General features: G+C 36.9%; 1 pseudogene; it reads left to right on the top strand.

Moving 5' to 3' along the window:
- The first annotated feature begins 913 nt into the window (after positions 1-913).
- Positions 914-2,508, top strand: Phgdh-ps4 (phosphoglycerate dehydrogenase, pseudogene 4; annotated as a pseudogene).
- Positions 2,509-17,998: the final 15,490 nt, after the last annotated feature.

Below are 17,998 nucleotides of genomic sequence, written 5' to 3'. Positions count from 1 at the left end.
AGCATAATCAGTATATAATCTGTGTAATTAATTTCCATTTTATATGTAAAGTATCATATCATTTATCATATCATATCATGATCCTTCCATATGGTGAAAAAATCACCTGTTTATGTGTCTAAAGTAAATAGTCCTTCCACGAAAGGGCACTAGACCTCTTTGGGAATATGTATCCTGGAGATCCTATTAAAAAAGTACAATAGCTAACGCTGATAGTGGAAGAAATAGTTCTTAGAAGAAACACACCAGTTGGTTATCAGAACCAAGTCATCAGCCCTGAAGATATTTGTACATAAATATAATATATACAGTCTGAGGAAGTTGTAGTTAGAAATATAATAGATATATTATATCCTGCTTATGAATATCAATGCAAAAATACTCAATAAAATTCTCACAAACCAAATCCAAGAACATATCAAGACCATCATTCATCACGAGCAAGTAGGCTTCATTCCTGAGATGAAAGGTTGGTTCATTATATGAAAATCCAAAGCACAATCCACCATATAAACAAACTCAAAGAAAAAAATCACATGATCATTCCCTTAGATTCAGAAAAAGCATTTGACATTATACAATACCCCATCATGTTAAAAGTATTAGAGAGATTAGCCTAACTATATAATTATGTAACAACAATTTAAAAGAAGAAGACATATATTTGCTAAAGTTCAGGAGGATTATGTGGGAGAGTTTTGATGGAGAAAAGGAAAGAGGCAAATGAAGCAATTATAATAATAAAAACAAATGAAAATATTAGTTTGACAGGAAAAGGTGAAATCAGCATATTTCATTAGTTAACAAGAGTCGAAGAAAGAAATATAAGTAAAAACTCTTATCACTCATTTCTCATTTTGTAATACATAAAAAGTTTGTCATGGGCCCAGTCACCGGAGCCAGCTCTCCCTACAGTTTCCTGTACTAAGTGCTTCTGCCCACCAGAGCAACTGATTCTAAGGCCTGGCTCCAACAATGGCCTTCGCAAATCTGTGCAAAGTACTCATCAGCGACAGCCTCGACCCCTGCTGCCTGAAGATCCTGCAAGGTGGAGGGCTGCAGGTGGTGGAGAAGCAGAACTTGAGCAAGGAGGAGCTGATAGCCGAGCTCCAGGACTGTGAAGGCCTTATCGTCTGGTCAGCTACTAGTCACTGCTGATGTCATCAACGTAGCAGAGAAGCTCCAGGTGGTGGGCAGGGCTGGTACAGGCATGGACAATGTGGATCTGGAGGCTGCCACGAGGAACGGCGTCCTAGTCATGAATACCCCCAACGGAAATAGCCTCAGTGTTGCAGAACTCACCTGTGGAATGATCATGTGCCTGGCCAGGCAGATCCTCCAGGGGTCGGCTTCCATGAAAGATGGCAAATGGGACCTGAAGAAGTTCATGGGGAAAGAACTGAAATGGAAGACACTGGGAATTCTTGGCCTAAGCAGAATTGGAAGAGAGGTGGCCACCCGAACTCAGTCCTTTGGAATGAAGACTGTAGGCTATGACCCCATCATTTCTCCAGAAGTCGCTGCCTCCTTTGGTGTTCAGCAGCTGCCACTAGAAGAGATCTGGCCTCTCTGTGATTTCATCACTGTCCATACCCCACTCCTGCCCTCCACTACAGGCTTGCTCAATGACAGCACCTTTGCCCAGTGCAAGAAAGGCGTGCGGGTGGTGAACTGTGCTCGAGGAGGCATTGTGGATGAAGGTGCCCTGCTCCATGCTCTGCAGTCTGGTCGGTGTGCTGGTGCTGCACTGGATGTGTTTACAGACGAGACACTGCAGGATCGGGCCTTAGTGGACCATGAGAACATCATCAGTTGATGATGATGGCTCCTTGGGCGCCAGCACCAAGGAGGCCCAGAGCCGCTGTAGGGAGGAAATCGCAGTCCAGTTGTGGACAGAGTGAAGGGGAAATCTCTAACCGGGGTCATAAACGCCCAGACCCTTACCAGTGCCTTCTTTCCACACACCAAGGTTTGGATTGGTCTGGCAGAAGCATTGGGCATGCTGATGCACGCCTGTGCTGGCTCCCCTAAAGGGACCATCCAGGTGGTGGCACAAGGAAAATTTCTGAAGAATACTGGGACCTGTCTGAGCTCTGCAGTCCTTGTTGGCCTTCTGAGAGATGCATCAAAACAAGCAGATATGAATTTGGTGAACGCTAAGCAACTGGTGAAAGAGGCTGGCCTCAATGTCACCAACTCCCACGGTCCTGGTGTCCCAGGAGAGCAGGGGAGCGGGGAATGCCTCCTGACTGTGGCTTTGGCAGGTGTCCCCTACCAAGCAGTCGGCTTGGTCCAGGACACCACAACAATGTTGCAGGTGCTCAACGGAGCTGTCTTAAGGCCAGAGGTGCCACTATGCAGGACAGCCAGGGTGTACAGCTGCTGTCCTATCAGACCTCCAAGGTATCCGATAGAGAGACCTGGCACGTCACGGGTCTCTCCTCCCTGCTGCCCAGCCTGGACGCATGGAAGCAGCATGTTTCTGACGCTTTCCAGTTGTGCTTCTGACCCAGGGCCTCAGCAGTCCCAACCCCTGAGGCTCTTCTGAGGAAACCCGCTCATTGTGACCTGAACTAATATCTAGTAAAGAGTATAACTCCAAAAAAAAGAAGTTTGTCATGTTCCTAAAGAATGTATAGAGAGATAGTTAGAAAGCTACTGTTTAAAAAAAATTCATACATATCCAATAATTTTATGTCCTTACTAAAATATGTAAAATAGTTAAACTCTAATTGGAATATTTATTCTTGTATTTGCGATAAAGGAAAAGAAAATGCAACCACAAAATATCATTATGTGTAAGGTTTTTCTAGCAAAGATTTCAGGAATAACACTAACATCATTTTAGTGAACTGTAATAATAAAGAAAAATTAGTGCTCAATTTCAATGTATTCATAGGTCTTATTTTTTCTTGACAAGTTTGTTTATGTAAATTAACCTCAAAATATATAATAAGTGGACAAATATTGCTTATACATCCAGTCCTATGTGCTGGTTGAAGGGGATCTAGTCTCTATCTCTCTTGGTTATATTGTATGTTGGAAAGATGTGTGAGTCTCACAGATACAACAAAAGGCAAGTGAGAAATTTGGAATCCATAAACATTTAAGATTTGAAGCTACAATTACTCTGATACCTAAACCACACAAGGGCTCTACCTAAAAAGAGAACCTCAGACCAAAGTCACTTATGAATATCGACGCAAAAATGCTCAATAAAGTTCTCACAAGACGAATCCAAGAACACATCAAAACCATCATTCACCACAATCAAGTAGGCTTTATCAAAGTTGATTCAATATATGAAAATCCAAAACATACTCTACCATATAAACAAACTCAAAGTAAAAAAAAAAAATCACATGATCCTCTCCTTAGATGCAGAAAAAGCATTTGACATTATACAAAAACACTTCATGTAAAAAGTATTGGAGAGATCAGAAATTCAAGGGTCATACCTAAACATAACAAAAGCAATTACTGCAAACCAACAGCCAATATCAAAATAAATGGAGAGGTATTTTAAGCAATCCAGCTAAAATCTGGGACAAGGATGAATACTCTTTATCCAATATTGTAATCGAAGTGCTAGTGAGAACAATAAGACAACAAAGAGAGATCAAGGGGATACAAACTGGCAAAGAAAAATTAAAGTATCACTATTTGCAGATGATATGATAGTATATATAAGTGAACCCAAAAATTCTACCAGAGAATTTCTTCTGCTGATACAACAAAAGGCAAGTGAGAAATTTGGAATCCATAAACATTTAAGATTTGAAGCTACAATTACTCTGATACCTAAACCACACAAGGGCAATGTGTCATATATAAAATTAACTCAAATAAATCAGTAGCTTTCTTTTATACAGATGATACACAGGATGAGAAAGAAGTTAGGGAAACAATTTCCTTCACAATAGCCATAAATAATATGAAGTACCTTGGGGTAACTCTAACCAGACAAACGAAAGACCTTTATGATAAGAACTTCAAGTCTCTCAAGAAAGAAATTGAAGATCTCAAAAAGTGGATAGATCTCCCATGCTCATGGATTGGCAAAACGAACAGCAAAAAATGGCCATCCTACCAAAGGCAATCTACAGAATCAATGCTATTCCTATTAAAATCCCAACACAATTCTTCAAAGCCATGGAAAGAGCAATTCTCAAATTCATCTGAAAAGGCAAAAAATCCCAGAAAAACGAAAATAATTGTTAACAATAAAAAAATGACTTGGAGAATCACCATCCCTGACCTCAAGCTCTACTACAGAGCAATAGTGATAAAAACTGCATAGTATTGGTACAGAGACAGAGTAGAATTGAAGACCCAGAAATAAAACCACACACTTACACACACTTGATTGTTGACAAAGAAGCCAATTGCTCTAACTGGATGTCTGTATGTAGAAAAATGAAAATAGATCCATATTTGTCACCATGCATGAAGCTCAAGTCCAAGTGGATCAAGGACCTCAACATTAAACCAGGTACACTGAATCTAAAAGAAGAGAAATTGGGAAAGAGCCTTGAACTCATTGGCACAGGCAGGAATTCCCTAAATAGAACTTCAAGATCAAGAACCTCATGAAACTGGAAAGCTTCTGCAAAGCAAAGGACATAGTCAATAAGACAAATCGGCATCCTACAGATTGGGAAAAAATCTTCACTAACCTCACATCTAATAGAGGGCTAAAATCCAAAATATATAAAGAACTTAGGAAGCTTACCACCAAAAAAAAAAAAAACAAAAACAAAAAAAAACAAAAAACAAAAAAAAACAAAAAAAAACAAATAAACCAATCAAAAATGGTAGAAAACTAAATTGAGAATGCACAATAGAAGAATCTTGAATGGCTGAGAAGCACCTAAAGAAATGTTCAAAGTACTTAGATGATCAGAGCAATACAAATAAAAACAACCCTGAGATTCTACCTTACACTCTGACTACCTAGATCAAAACCTCAGGTGACAACACATGTTGTGGAGAATGTGGAGAAAGAGCAACACTCCTCCATTGCTGGTAGGATTGCAAACTGGTACAACCACCTGGAAATCAATTTGGAGGTTCCCCAGAAAATTAAAAATAGACCTATCTAAACATCCAGAAATACCACTTTGGGAATATACCAAAAGATGTCCCACCATGGCACAGGGGCATATGTTTCATTATGTTCATAGCGGCCTTATTTGTGATGACCAGAAGCTGGAAACAACCCAGATAACCCAGGATGGAAGAATGGATACAGAAAATGTGGTTAATTTACACAATGGTATACGACTCAGCTACTAAGAACGAGGACATCCTGAGTTTTGCAGGAAAATGGATGTACTTAGAAAATATCATCCTGAATGAGGTAATCCAGACCCAAAAGGACATGCACAATATGTTCTCACTAATAAGTGGATATTAGCCGAAACAAAAAATACAAAATACTCAAGAACACAGTCCACAAACCTCAGTTCCACTTGGGAGGGAGAAGAAAGCAACCACAAATAGGGAGGGAGGGAAGGACAGGGGAGCAAAAGAGGATGGGGGTGGGGGAAAGGGCGGACTATGATTTGGTATCAGGTAGGGGAAAAGGACTAAAGCCCTGAGGGCCATCAGAAACAATGGAAACAGGCAACCTAGTGAGGAGGGAGTTTGGGAAGACGTTTTATAATGTACCAGGGACCAGGGAAATAAGAGACTCTCAGGACTCAAAGTGAAGGACTCTAGATGAAAGGCCCTACAGTGGGAAGAGGGATATATATATATATATATATATATATATATATATATATATATATATATATATATATATGTATGTATATCTTAGGATTCTATACATATATATATATGTATGTATAGAATATAGAATAGAGTTTATTCAGGGCATGGGGAGGGGAGTTAAGAGGATAGTAGAGGCAGAGAAAGGCAGAGAGAGAGGGGGAAGAGAGAGGGGGGGAGAGAGAGAGAGAGAAGAAAAGTAAAAGTAGAGGTCTGCCATGAGCATGTAGATAGAAGGGGTAAGGGAATGGGGAGAAAAGGGACAAAAAGGGAAGAGGGTAAGAGCAAGAGAGCAAGAGAAAGAAGGAACTTAATTGAATCCACCTCCAGCAGAAAGACAAGGCATCAAATGAAGGATGGGGTTGCTATCTCACAGCCAAAACTCTAACCCATAATTCTTCCTGTTTGAAAGAAATGCAGAGTTGGAAATGGAGAAGAAAATGAAGAAAAGAAGATCCCAGCAACAGGCCCAAAGTAGTTTCCAGCTCAAGGGGAGGCCCCAAGACCTGACACCATTACTGAAGCTATGGGGTGTTCACAAAAAAGGGACCTACCATGACTGTTTACCAAGTGACTCAACAAGCAGCTGAAAGAGTCAGATGCAGATATGTGCACCCACTCAATGAACAGAAGCCGCTGACCCTTCTTGTTGAATTAGGGAAAAGTTGGAGGAAGCTAAAGAGGAGGGCAACCTTGTAAGAGGATCAGTGGTCTCAACTAACCTGGACTCCTGAGAATTCTCAGACACTGAATCACCAACCAGGCAGCATACTCCAGCTGATATGAGGCCCCAGACACATATACAGCAGAGGTCTCCCGGGTCTAGGTTCAGTCAGATAAGATGAACCTAACCCTCAAGAGTCTGGAGGTCCCAAGGAGATTAGAGGTCTGGTTCGGTAGTGGGGTGGGTGGGGTAGGGACATCCTTGTGGATAGGTAGATGGAGTATGAGGGAGGGAGGGAGGTAAGGAATGTAGAATCCTAGGGGCATGAACCTGGAGGGGAATAAAATCTGGAGTGTAAAAATGATTAAATATAATTATATTTGTATATAGCATATAAATATGGCTCTTATTGTTTAATATAATATTGGATTACCACAACACTATATGGTCTATATAATTTTAGAGTATGTATATGTATATATATATGTATCTGTATGTATATATGTGTGTGTGTCTTTATAGTATATTAGTTCATTATATTATAAAAAAAGTAATACTGAATGTTTAACAATATTTTTCAAGTGTATAAATAAAAACAGCCTAATAATTAAAACCTGGGATTTTGAATCTGTGAAATTTCTGTTAGCATCATGGATGTATCGATAAAAAAACTCCCTTGGCAAAGCAACATGACATACTTAAATCAAATTTTCTTAGTGAATTTTATAATAGCTATCACTGCCCCTCTTTTTGTATACATAGATTTTTCAGTGAAGACACACAGTAAGCATTTAATAATCCAGTGTTTATTTCAACTCTTTTTTCAAAACACGAGTGATACATTTACTAATTGCTGATCTGAAAATCACTTCACTTGTAGACTAAGAAGACATTTTAAGAAATTTTCCCTTCAAATAACTCCCACCATAACACTGATGTTAAGTAAAAACTTTCCTCATTGAAACCATATTGTCATAGGCAATGATGTTGCATAATACTCCCCAAATCCACAAATTTTATACATTTAAACAAAATGTTTATTCCATTAAAATAATGCGTATGCTCTTTGGCAACATGGAATGTATTTGAAAAATTAAAGGCTTAATAAATTAATATTAGTTTTTATGCCTATGATTATTCATTTTAATTGCTGGATCCTAGTGGTTCATCCAGGGATGCTAAGGACGTGAGATAATAAATCACTCTAAATAGGAGCTTCAGTAACCTCAGATTCCTGGGCCCTGCACCTACTATGGAAAAATAGTTTCTTCCACATCATGTGAAGTAAGGACAAAGCAATCTTGTTTTGAAACAATTCATGTGCCTCTTTCCTAATTCATACTACAGCAAGGAACGTCCAAATGCAACGCACCCCTCAAGTTCACCCAGTAAACCAGGAGTCTTTTGCTGGTAGTCATTTGACATCTTTCCTTTTTTTGACGTTTCAAAGCATAAAATGGATATATTTTAACATGAATGCTCTCCACTTGACTTTATGTATGCTTTTTATATGTCATAAACCCTCTATGATATATTAATGTATATGCAATTATAAGAAAGTATAATGAAGCAAAAGTTAAGTGAGCTGCAAAATCTAATAATAGACGATCTCCAGTAAAGGTTTTCTGTACTCCAAATAATTCTTTGTTTCCAGTCGATTCTTGAACATCCATCTTTAATAGATGACGTCCTTTCACGCAAGCTACTAAGATAAAAGAAGAAATCATTTTTAAATCCAGTAAATATTTCTGAGACAATTATACAATGTATATAGTACATAATGACTGATTATTTGCTCTCTCATTCTTACCAGCTCTTTACTATCTATGTCAACCCCCTTTAGTACAAATCCCTCAGTCATATTCATGCCAATCCACAGCTCTGCTTCTCATAAAATTCTGACTTCATCTCTCTAGATTGTCTTCTTAAATGCAGACATTCAGTTTCTACAATGTTTACTTGGAGATACATGTATATAAAATATGTACTCATCGTAGTCTATCATCTGTTTTATTACAGTGTGTGTGAGAGAGAGATAGGTATGAGTATACAGTGAAGAACTTGTCCAGTTCAGTTTCTCCTGTTACCCTGTCTGTCCTGGGGATGATACTCAGGTTTTGACGCTTGGCAGCAATCACTTTTATACCTTGAGCCAACTTGAGGAATCTCAAGTAGCCTATTCTTAACACATCTTCAAAGAATTCAATTTAAACACAATTGCTTCTTTTGTACAAATAACATAGAATCAAAGTAAACACCCTTAGAACTGTAGGATCTGAACTATATACCCTCTTTCCTTGACTTTTTTCTTTCTTCAACAGCACCACTAAGATAAAACATTAAATTTCTCCCTCAGTGGTCCCCTAGAAGTCTCAAACATATCTTTTCTCCAAGAATTTGTATTTCTACATTTGTACATCTACAAGCTTGTTCTTATCAGTTTTCAAGTTTTAGCAACATTTTTATTTCGGGGTATGTTCTGAAGACTATAAATAATTCATTGTTATCATTTGGCATTATCTAATATATACATTGTGCAAATTTTCATCTATCTCTTTCTAATTTGTTCTATACGTTTCAATAAAAGACTGCTGTTTTACTGATTTCACAATATTTTAAATTGATGGGTGGACTTTTTTTCCTATTTGAAACTCAATACATGCATGTTCATTAACAATTTTAGACTTTAACTTTTATTACATTATAGACAAATATACTTTTCAATGTCTTATTTGTCTCCACAGTATTTTCTAACCTAAGAATATTTTGTTACAAATCAAACATTATGTCTTTTGGTGCTGCAAGTACCCTAAGCTGATGTCTGTCCTGTGACATTGTAGTTATAATATAACCAATATTTAACAACATTATATTCATAAATGTATTAATATTGACCAATTTTTTGTATATATACTTATTACTAACACTTGTCCATTTACTTATGAATCCTATGTCTACCCATTTATCCATATTAATTGTTCATTTATCCTAAATTTAAATATTATACCACTTAAATATCTAATGCTGGTAGTATATTTGCCTATATCCATTCTCCTTATAACTAAATTACCTATTATTTAATTTGAAAATTTTAAAAACAGGGTATACTGTATAAAATATACATTACATAGTATTGTTTTTATTGGTTATTTATTTGTTTATATTTCCAGTGATATCCCCTTTCCCAGTTTCCCTTCTACAACCCCCTACTCATTCTTCCCTCCCCCATGCCTCTATGAGGGTGCTCCCTAACCCATGTCCACTATTGCCTCAGTGGCCTAGCATTCCCCTATCCTGGATCATCAAGCCTCTACAGGAATAAGGGGCTACCCTCCCAGTGATGCAAGAAAAGGAAATCCTCTGCTACATATCCAACTAGAAACATGAGTACGAAATGACTACCAACTCTTTGTTGGTGGTTTAGTCCCTGGAAGTCCTGGGGTTTCTGGTTGGTTGATACTGTTGTTCTTATAAAGTCACAAACCCATCAGCTCTACAGTCCTTGCATTGGGGTCCCCTGAATTTAGTCCAATGATTGGCTGTGTATATCTGCATCAATATTGGTCAGTCTCTGTCAAAACCTCTCAAGGAACAGCTACAGCTGGCTTCTGTCAATAAGTACTTCTTGGCATGAGCAATAGTGTCTGGGCTTGTGTCTGCAAATGGGATGGTTTCCTAGGTGGGGCAGTCTCTGAATGGCCTTTCCTTGAGTTTCTGTTCCATTCTTTGTCCCTGCATTTTCTTTTGACAGGAAGAATTCTGGATCGATATTTTTGAGGTGGATGAGTGGCCCCATCCCTTTAATGGTGTTCATGCCTATCCACTGGATATGGTCTCTAAAGGTTTTATCTCCCCTTTGGTGGGTATTTCAGATTAAGTCCTCCCTGTTGTGTCCTGGAAAATACTTAGGTTCTAGTAGCTACTCCTAGTTCCTCTCTCCCATGGCTAAACGCATACTTTTAAATTCCTGACCCTCTGCATTTCTCCCCCACCTCCTCCCACATCTGAACTGGTCCCCCTTTCTCCTCCCCAACTTCTCTCCCTTCGAGATCCCTCTCTCCATTTACTTCCCAGAGATTATTCTTCATCCCCTAATGAGTAGTATTGTAGCATCCACACTTTGGTGTGATATTCTTTCTTCTTGGGATTCATATGGTATGTGAGTAGTATCATGATTATTCCAAAATTCTTTTTGGCTAATATCCACTTATCAGTGAGTATATACCATGTGTCTTCTTTTGTGACTGAAATGCCTAACATGGGATGATTATGTCAAGTTCCATCCATTTGCCTGCGAATTTCGTGAAATTATCATTTTAAAAAGCAGCATAGAATGCTATAGTGTAAATGTACCACATTTTCAGTATCCACTTCTCTGTTGAGGGGCGTCTAGGTTCTTTCCAGCTTCTAGCTGTTATAAATGAGGCTGCTATGAACATAATAAAGCATGTGTCCTTGTTATATGTTGAAGCATCTTTTGGGTATCTGCCCAAGAATGTAATAGATGGGTCCTCATGTAGAATTACTTCCAATTTTCTAAGCAACTGCCAAAATGATTTCCAGAGTGGTTTTACCAGCTTGAAATGCCACCAGCAATGTAGCAGTGTTCCTCTTTTCCAAATACTCACCAGCATCTGCTGTCACCTGAACTTTGATCTTAGACATACTGACTAATGTGAGGTAAAATCTCAGTGTTGTTTTGATTGGCATTTGCCTGATGACTAGGGATGGTGAACATTTCTTTAAGTGCTTCTCAGTCATTTAAGATTCCTCAGTTGAGAATTCTGTTTTGCTCCACATTTTACTATGATTATTTGGTTCTCTGGAATCTAACTTCTTGAAATTTGTTTATATTTTGGATTTGTCCTCTATCAGATGTAGAGTTGGTAAAAATCTTTTCCCATTCTGTGGGATTACAAAAGCTTTGCAATTTTATGAGGGTTCATTTGTCAATTCTTGAACTTAGAGTACAAACTATTGGTGTTCTTTTCAGGAATATTTTCCCTGAACATATTTGCAAATATGTTCAAGGTTCTTTCCCACTTTCACTTCTATTAGATTAGTCATATCTGGTTTTATGTGGAGGTCCATGACTTCAGTTCTGTACAAGGCAATAAGAATCAATTGATTTGCGTTTTTCTACATGCTAACCTCCAGTTGAACCAGGACGTTTCGTTGAAAATCCTGTCCTTTTTCCACTGGATGATGTAGGCTCCTTTGTCAAAGATCAAGTGACAATAGAGGTGTGAGTTCATTTTTCAGTCTTCAATTCTACCTGCTTGTTTCTGTACAAATACGATATAGATTTTTTTCACTATTATTCTGTAATACAGCTTGAGGTCAGGGATGACGATTACCACAGAAGTACTTTTATTGTTGAGAATGCTTTTTGATTTTTGTTATTTGAGATAAATTTGAGAAATTCTTTTCTAATCTGTGTGAATAATTGAGTTGCAATTTTGATGGGGATTACATTGAATCTGTAGATTGCTTTCGGTAAGATGGCTATTTTTACTATATTGATCCTGCCAATCCATGAGTGTGGGAGATCTTTCCATCTTCTGAGGTTTTCTTCAATTTCTTTCTTCAGAACTTGAGGTTCTTGCCATACAGATATTTCACTTGCCTAGTTAACCCAACACCAAAATAATTCATATTATTGGTGACTATTGTAAAGGCTGTCATTTCCCAGACTTCTTTCTCAGCTAGGTGATCCTTTGAGTAAAAGAAAGCTATTGATTTGAGTTGATTTTGTATCCAGTCACTTTGCTGAAGTTGTTCATCAGTGGTATGAGTTTGCTCATGATTTTTTTGGGCCACTTACATATACTACCATGCAGTCATGTATTGTCCTGGATTTTAGTGAGATTGCTTCAAGTTTCTCTTCATTTAATTTGATGTGGGCAATTGGCTTGCTGTATATTGCTTTTCTTACATTTTGGTACGGACCTTGAATTCCTATTCCTCTTCTTTTCAATATTTTAGCATGAATGGGTGTTGTATATTGAATGGGTGTTTTATATTGTCAAAGGCTTTTTTAGCATCTCATGAGATGATCATGTGTCCTTTCTCTTTGACATTGTTTATATAGTGGATTATGTTGATTGAACCATGCCTGCATTCCTGGGATGAAGCCTACTTGATCATGTTGAATGATGGTTTTGATGTGTTCTTGAATTCATTTCACAAGAATTTTATTGAGTATTGTTGCATCAATATTCATGAGGGAAATTGGTCCGAATTTCTCTTCTTTTGTTGGGTCTTTGTGTGGTTTAGGTACTAATGTAACTGTGGTTTCATAGAATGTATTAGGAAGTATTTATTCTGTTTCTATTTTATGAAATACTTTGAGAAGTATTGGTATTAGGTCTTCTTTGAAGGTCTTATAAAATTCTGTACTAAAACCATGTGGCCCTTAGGGGTTCTTGAAGTGTATAGATGTTTGATCTGACACTTATTTAAATTTGATACCTGATACCTGTCTAGAAAATAATTCCTTTCATCTAGATTCTCCAGTTTTGTTGAGTGTAGTCTTTTATAGTATCATTTGATAATTTTTTTTATTTCTTCAATTTCTGATGATATGTCTCCATTTTTGTTTCTGATTTTGTTAATTTGGATATTGTCTCTGTGCCTTCTGGTTACTCAGGTTAAGGGTTTTTCTATCTTTGATTTTCTCAAAGAATCACCTCCTGGTTTTGTTGATTCTTTATATAGTTCTCTTTGTCTTAACTTGGTTGATTTTAGGCATAAGTTTCTCTATTTTCCTTCCATCTAGTCTTATATAGTGTATTGTTTCTTTTGTTCTAGAGCTTTCAGATGTGCTCTTAAGCTGCTATTACATGTTATCTCCATTTTTTTTATAAAGGCACTTAGAGCTATGAGTTTTCATTTTAGCACTGCTTTCATTGTGTCCTATAAGTTTAGATATGCTGTGCCTCCATTTTTTATTAAATTCTAAAAAAAGGCTTCAATTTCTTTATTTCGTCCCTGACCAAGCTATCATTCAGTAGATAGTTGTTCAGCTTCCGTGTGTATGCAGGTTTCCTGTTGTTTTAGTTGTTGTTGAAGATGAGCCTTAGGCCATAGTAATCTGATAGGATGCAAGGGAATATTTCTATCTTCTTGTATCTATTGAGGCTTTTTATGTGTCTGATTAAATGGTCAATTATTGACAAGGTAACATGAAGTGCTGAGAAGAAGATATATTCTTTTGTTTTAGGGTGAAATGTTCTATAAATATCTGTCAAGTCCTTTTGGTTCATAACTTCTGTTAGTTTCACTGTGCCTCTGTTTAGTTTCTGTTTTTATGATTTGTCTATTGGTGAGAGTGAGGTGTTAAGCCTCCTACTATTATTGTGTGAGGTACAATGTGTGCTTTGAGTTTCAGTAATATTTCTTTTACATATGTGGGTGCCATTGCATTTGGAGCATAAACGCTCAGAATCTATGTTTATTGGTGGATTTTTTTCTTCAATGAATATGTAGTGTCCTCCCCCATCACTTTTGATAGTGTCAGGTTAAAAGTCTATTATATTGATTACTAGCATTGGTAATCCACCTTGTTTCTTGGAACTATTTGCCTGGAAAGTTTTTTTCTAGTTTTTTACTCCTTGGTAGTGTCTGTCCTTGTCACTGAGATATGTTTCCTCTCTGACGTAAAATGCTAGGTCCTGTTTTCATATCCAGCCTGCTAGTCTATGTCTTTTCATTGGGGAATTGAGTCCATTTATGTTCAGAGATTTTAAGGACCAATGATTGTTACTTCCTGTTATTTTCGTTGACAGAGGTGAAATTATGCTTGTGTGGTTCTCTTCTTTTGGGTTTGTTATGAGATTTGTTTCTTGCATTTTCATGGGTGGAGTTTCCTTTCTTGTGTTGGAGTTTTCCTTCTATTATTCTTCATAGAACTGGATTGGTGGAAAGAAATTGTTTAAATTTGGTTTTGTCACAGAATTTCTTGGTTTCTTCCTCTAGAGTAACTGAGTGTTTTGCAGGATATAGTACCCTGGGCTGACATTTCTGTTCTCTTAGGGTCTCTACAACATGGAACCACGATCTTCTGGCTTTCATAGTCTCTGTTGTGAAGCCTGGTGTACTTCTGATAGGTCTCCCTTTATAAGTTACTTGTCTTTTTTTCCCTTAACTCTTTCAATATCCTTTGTTCTGTGCATTTGATGTTTTAATTATTATGGGACAGGAGTACTTTCTTTTCTGATCACAACAGTCTGGTGTTCTGTAGGCTTCTTGTATGTTTATGGACATCTCTTTCTTTAGGATAAGAAAGTTTTCTTCTATAATTTTGTTTAAGATGTTATCTGGACTTTTCAGTTGGCAGTCCTCACTTTCTTCTATACCTGTTCTTAAGCTCATTCTTTTCATTGTGTCCTGGATTTCTTGAATGCTTTAACATAGGAACTTTTTGCTTCGTTGTTGTTGTTGTTGTTGTTGTTGTTGTTATTTTGACTTGTATGTCAACATCATATAGAGTATTTTCTACACCCAATATTCTCTCTTCTAACTCTTTTATTATGTCAGTCATGCTTGCATTTGTGACTCCTGTTCTTTTTCCTAGATTTTCCATCTCCAGAGTTGTCTCCCTTTATGTTTTCTTTAATGTTTCTATTTCCATTTTTTAGATCCTGGATGGTTTTATTCAATTTCTTCACCTGTTTGATTGTGTTTTACTGTATTTCTTCAAGAGATTTATTTGTTTCCTCTTTAAGGACTTCTACCTATTTACCTGTGTTTTCCTATATTTCTTTAAGGAAGTTATTTATGTCCTTCTTAAATATCTTTATCATTTTCACGAGATGGGATTTTTAGCTCTGAATCTTGCTTTCAGGTGTATTAGGGTATCCTGGGTTTGATGTGGTGAAGAACTGGGTTCTGATGCTGTCAGGTAGCATTGGTTTCTGTTGCTACTGTTCTTACCCTTGCCTCATGCCATATGTTTTTTTTTCTAGTTCTAACTGCTATTGCTGTTTCTGACTAGAGTCTGTCCCTCCTGTGACACTGGTTGTGTCAGAACCCCTCAGAGTACAGCTGTGATCCTATAATTCTGGGACCCTGATATACTAGGTGTGTGTGAGCTCCTGGGAGAAGAGCTGCTTATGGAGATCCTGAAATCCTGGTGTGATAAAGCTTGTGAAATCCTGTTGTGTCAGAGTTCCTGGGATTCAAGCTTTCTCTGAGTATTGCACAATTGGTTGGAAAGCCAGAGACCTTGGACTGCATTAAGGACAGATGCCAGGTACCTGAAGGTACCCATGCATCTAGCTCAGTGGAGGATTGTGTTTCCTGGTTCCTGTGGGGGTCCCAGTTATTCCAGTGTTGGAAAAGATGTTATGGCCTCAACTGTGATCTTGAGTGTGTCAGAGCTCCAGCAATCCTCCATTTGTCTGATATTCTAGGAGTAGGTCTTCCTCTGTGATTTTGTGACCTGTGATTTTGCATACAGCAGAGCACATGTGATCCTGGGTGCAGCAGAATACCTGGGAGTTAGGCTCTCTCTGGGTGCTATAGGAGTGGGTGCAGAGCCAGTACCCCAGGTCTGCTCAGGGTGCAGGTTCAAAACAGAGGGACTCATTTTCTGTTTTTAATAGAGAAAACCATGTTTCACTAAAATCTTCAGAAATCTACTATTGAAATATATATAACCTTAAGAAAACATAGTTAATATTCTCCTGACCTCTGCATTCTAGTGCTTTAGATTCTCAGGACCACCATTAATGTGCCCTAGGTGAATATGATGTCTGCAGGTCAGAAAAGTTTCTGTTACTTTCTTTGTGATTTTGCTCCATGCACGATGACTCATCCCTATTTAATACAAACCTCTAACATACTGAAATAAAGTTACAGTAATCTAATGCACAATTTCACTTTTAATTGAAATAGCGATTTGTTTTCAAATGTACTTTCTTTAAATTACTATAAATTTAATAATATTTTCTTAATGGTAGACAATATTTTATAAAACAAGCCAAGAGGTTTGAGTAATAACATTGTTGGGTATATGAACATGAATTACAGTGTGAAGTCATATTTTTTCAGAGAAATAAAGAGGTTATAACAGTAGTTATTGGATGTTAACTGACATCAATAAGGATATATATTATTTGTCTACTGAAAAATTGCTTCGGGAGTTCATCTTTACTCTTTGAATAGTTAAGGGATTGTACGAAAGATCTAACTCTGTGAGAAGTACAAAGTAAATTCTAACATACTAAAGCATCTATGCAGAAATGAGAATCAAAGTCCAATTATGATATTTAATACACAAAGATTCTTTTATAATCCATAATTTTCCCATGTCTTACTCATGCCCCCCCTTGCTTCTCTGCTCTCTGACATGTCAATTAATAGGAATTTATTTTTGTGAGATAAGTCATGCATACAAAAGCAAATTCAGTGAGCATTGGTTTACTCTTCATAACACTAAGCATGAAATATATAGATTTAAACTGATTTTTGTGGAAAAGAAAATAAATTTTGTAATGCATTTACTTTTAATGAACATGATATATATTTTATTGATGCCAGTTTTGCCTAAAATGGGCTTAAATTTCTGCTGCAATGAAGCAATAATATTATAAATATTATAAATATTTTTTTAAATATTGCACCACAAAAATCTTAAGAATATGAGCATCTGATGGTCAATCAGAAGCTTGGCTTTCTATTGAAATGTAGGAAACCCCAGTACTTCTAGCTAAAGCACTGGAAAATATAATTCTTACTGCAATATAGGAGACTATTCTGTGTAAGACAGAATGACAGACTGGGAAAATGGCCTGTAAGATATATTAGTTATGATTAGCATTTATAGATACCTAATGTAGTAATAACTATTTAGATGTGATAATTTTAGCTCTATTTATAAATCCCAATAATTTTATACTTAGTTTATATAAGACAGAAGCAATGTATTATTTCCTCCTATTATTAAAATGTCAGTAATAAGGCAGAAATGACATGATAGTAAGATAGTAAACATAGAGGTGTCAAACAGGAGAGACAATATAAATTTTGTATGAGTTATATTGTGATAGCTATGGAAAATTTTAAAAAAAACACAGTATAAAAAGAAGAATGTCTAATGGAGTAAATGTTTTAAAAGACAGTTTTTCAGAACTCTCCATTTCAGGACCAGGAGATCAGTGTTTCACATATAGGTATGTTTCCTTTCTTATGTGTAAATAATCATACAAAAGCAACATATAACATTAAAAAATGCTTTAAACAGCTATACGGATTCTCCAGTAGAATTCTTGGTGTCGCTTATACACACAACCACATCACCTGCAAACAGCTATTCTTTGACTTCTTCCTTTCCAGTTTGTAACCCCTGATTTCCATTAGTTTCTTATGGTTCAAGCTAGAATATCAAGTACTATATTGAAGGGACAGGGAGAACAGCAGACAACCTTGTCTTTTTCGTAATTTGAGTTTATCTCCATTTTGTTTGATCTGGGCTATAGGATTACTGTAAATTGCCTTGATTATGCTTCAGTTTGTCCCTTATCTAGACTCCTAGAAATTTTGAACACTGAGCCTGAACCA

Source organism: Rattus norvegicus, chromosome 15, assembly GCF_021556685.1.
Source record: "Rattus norvegicus strain SHRSP/BbbUtx chromosome 15, alternate assembly SHRSP_T2T, whole genome shotgun sequence".
In the NCBI taxonomy this organism is placed as follows: Eukaryota; Metazoa; Chordata; class Mammalia; order Rodentia; family Muridae; genus Rattus; species Rattus norvegicus.
The sequence above is the reverse complement of the archived record's forward strand: the minus strand, read 5'-3'. Positions and strand labels throughout refer to the sequence as shown.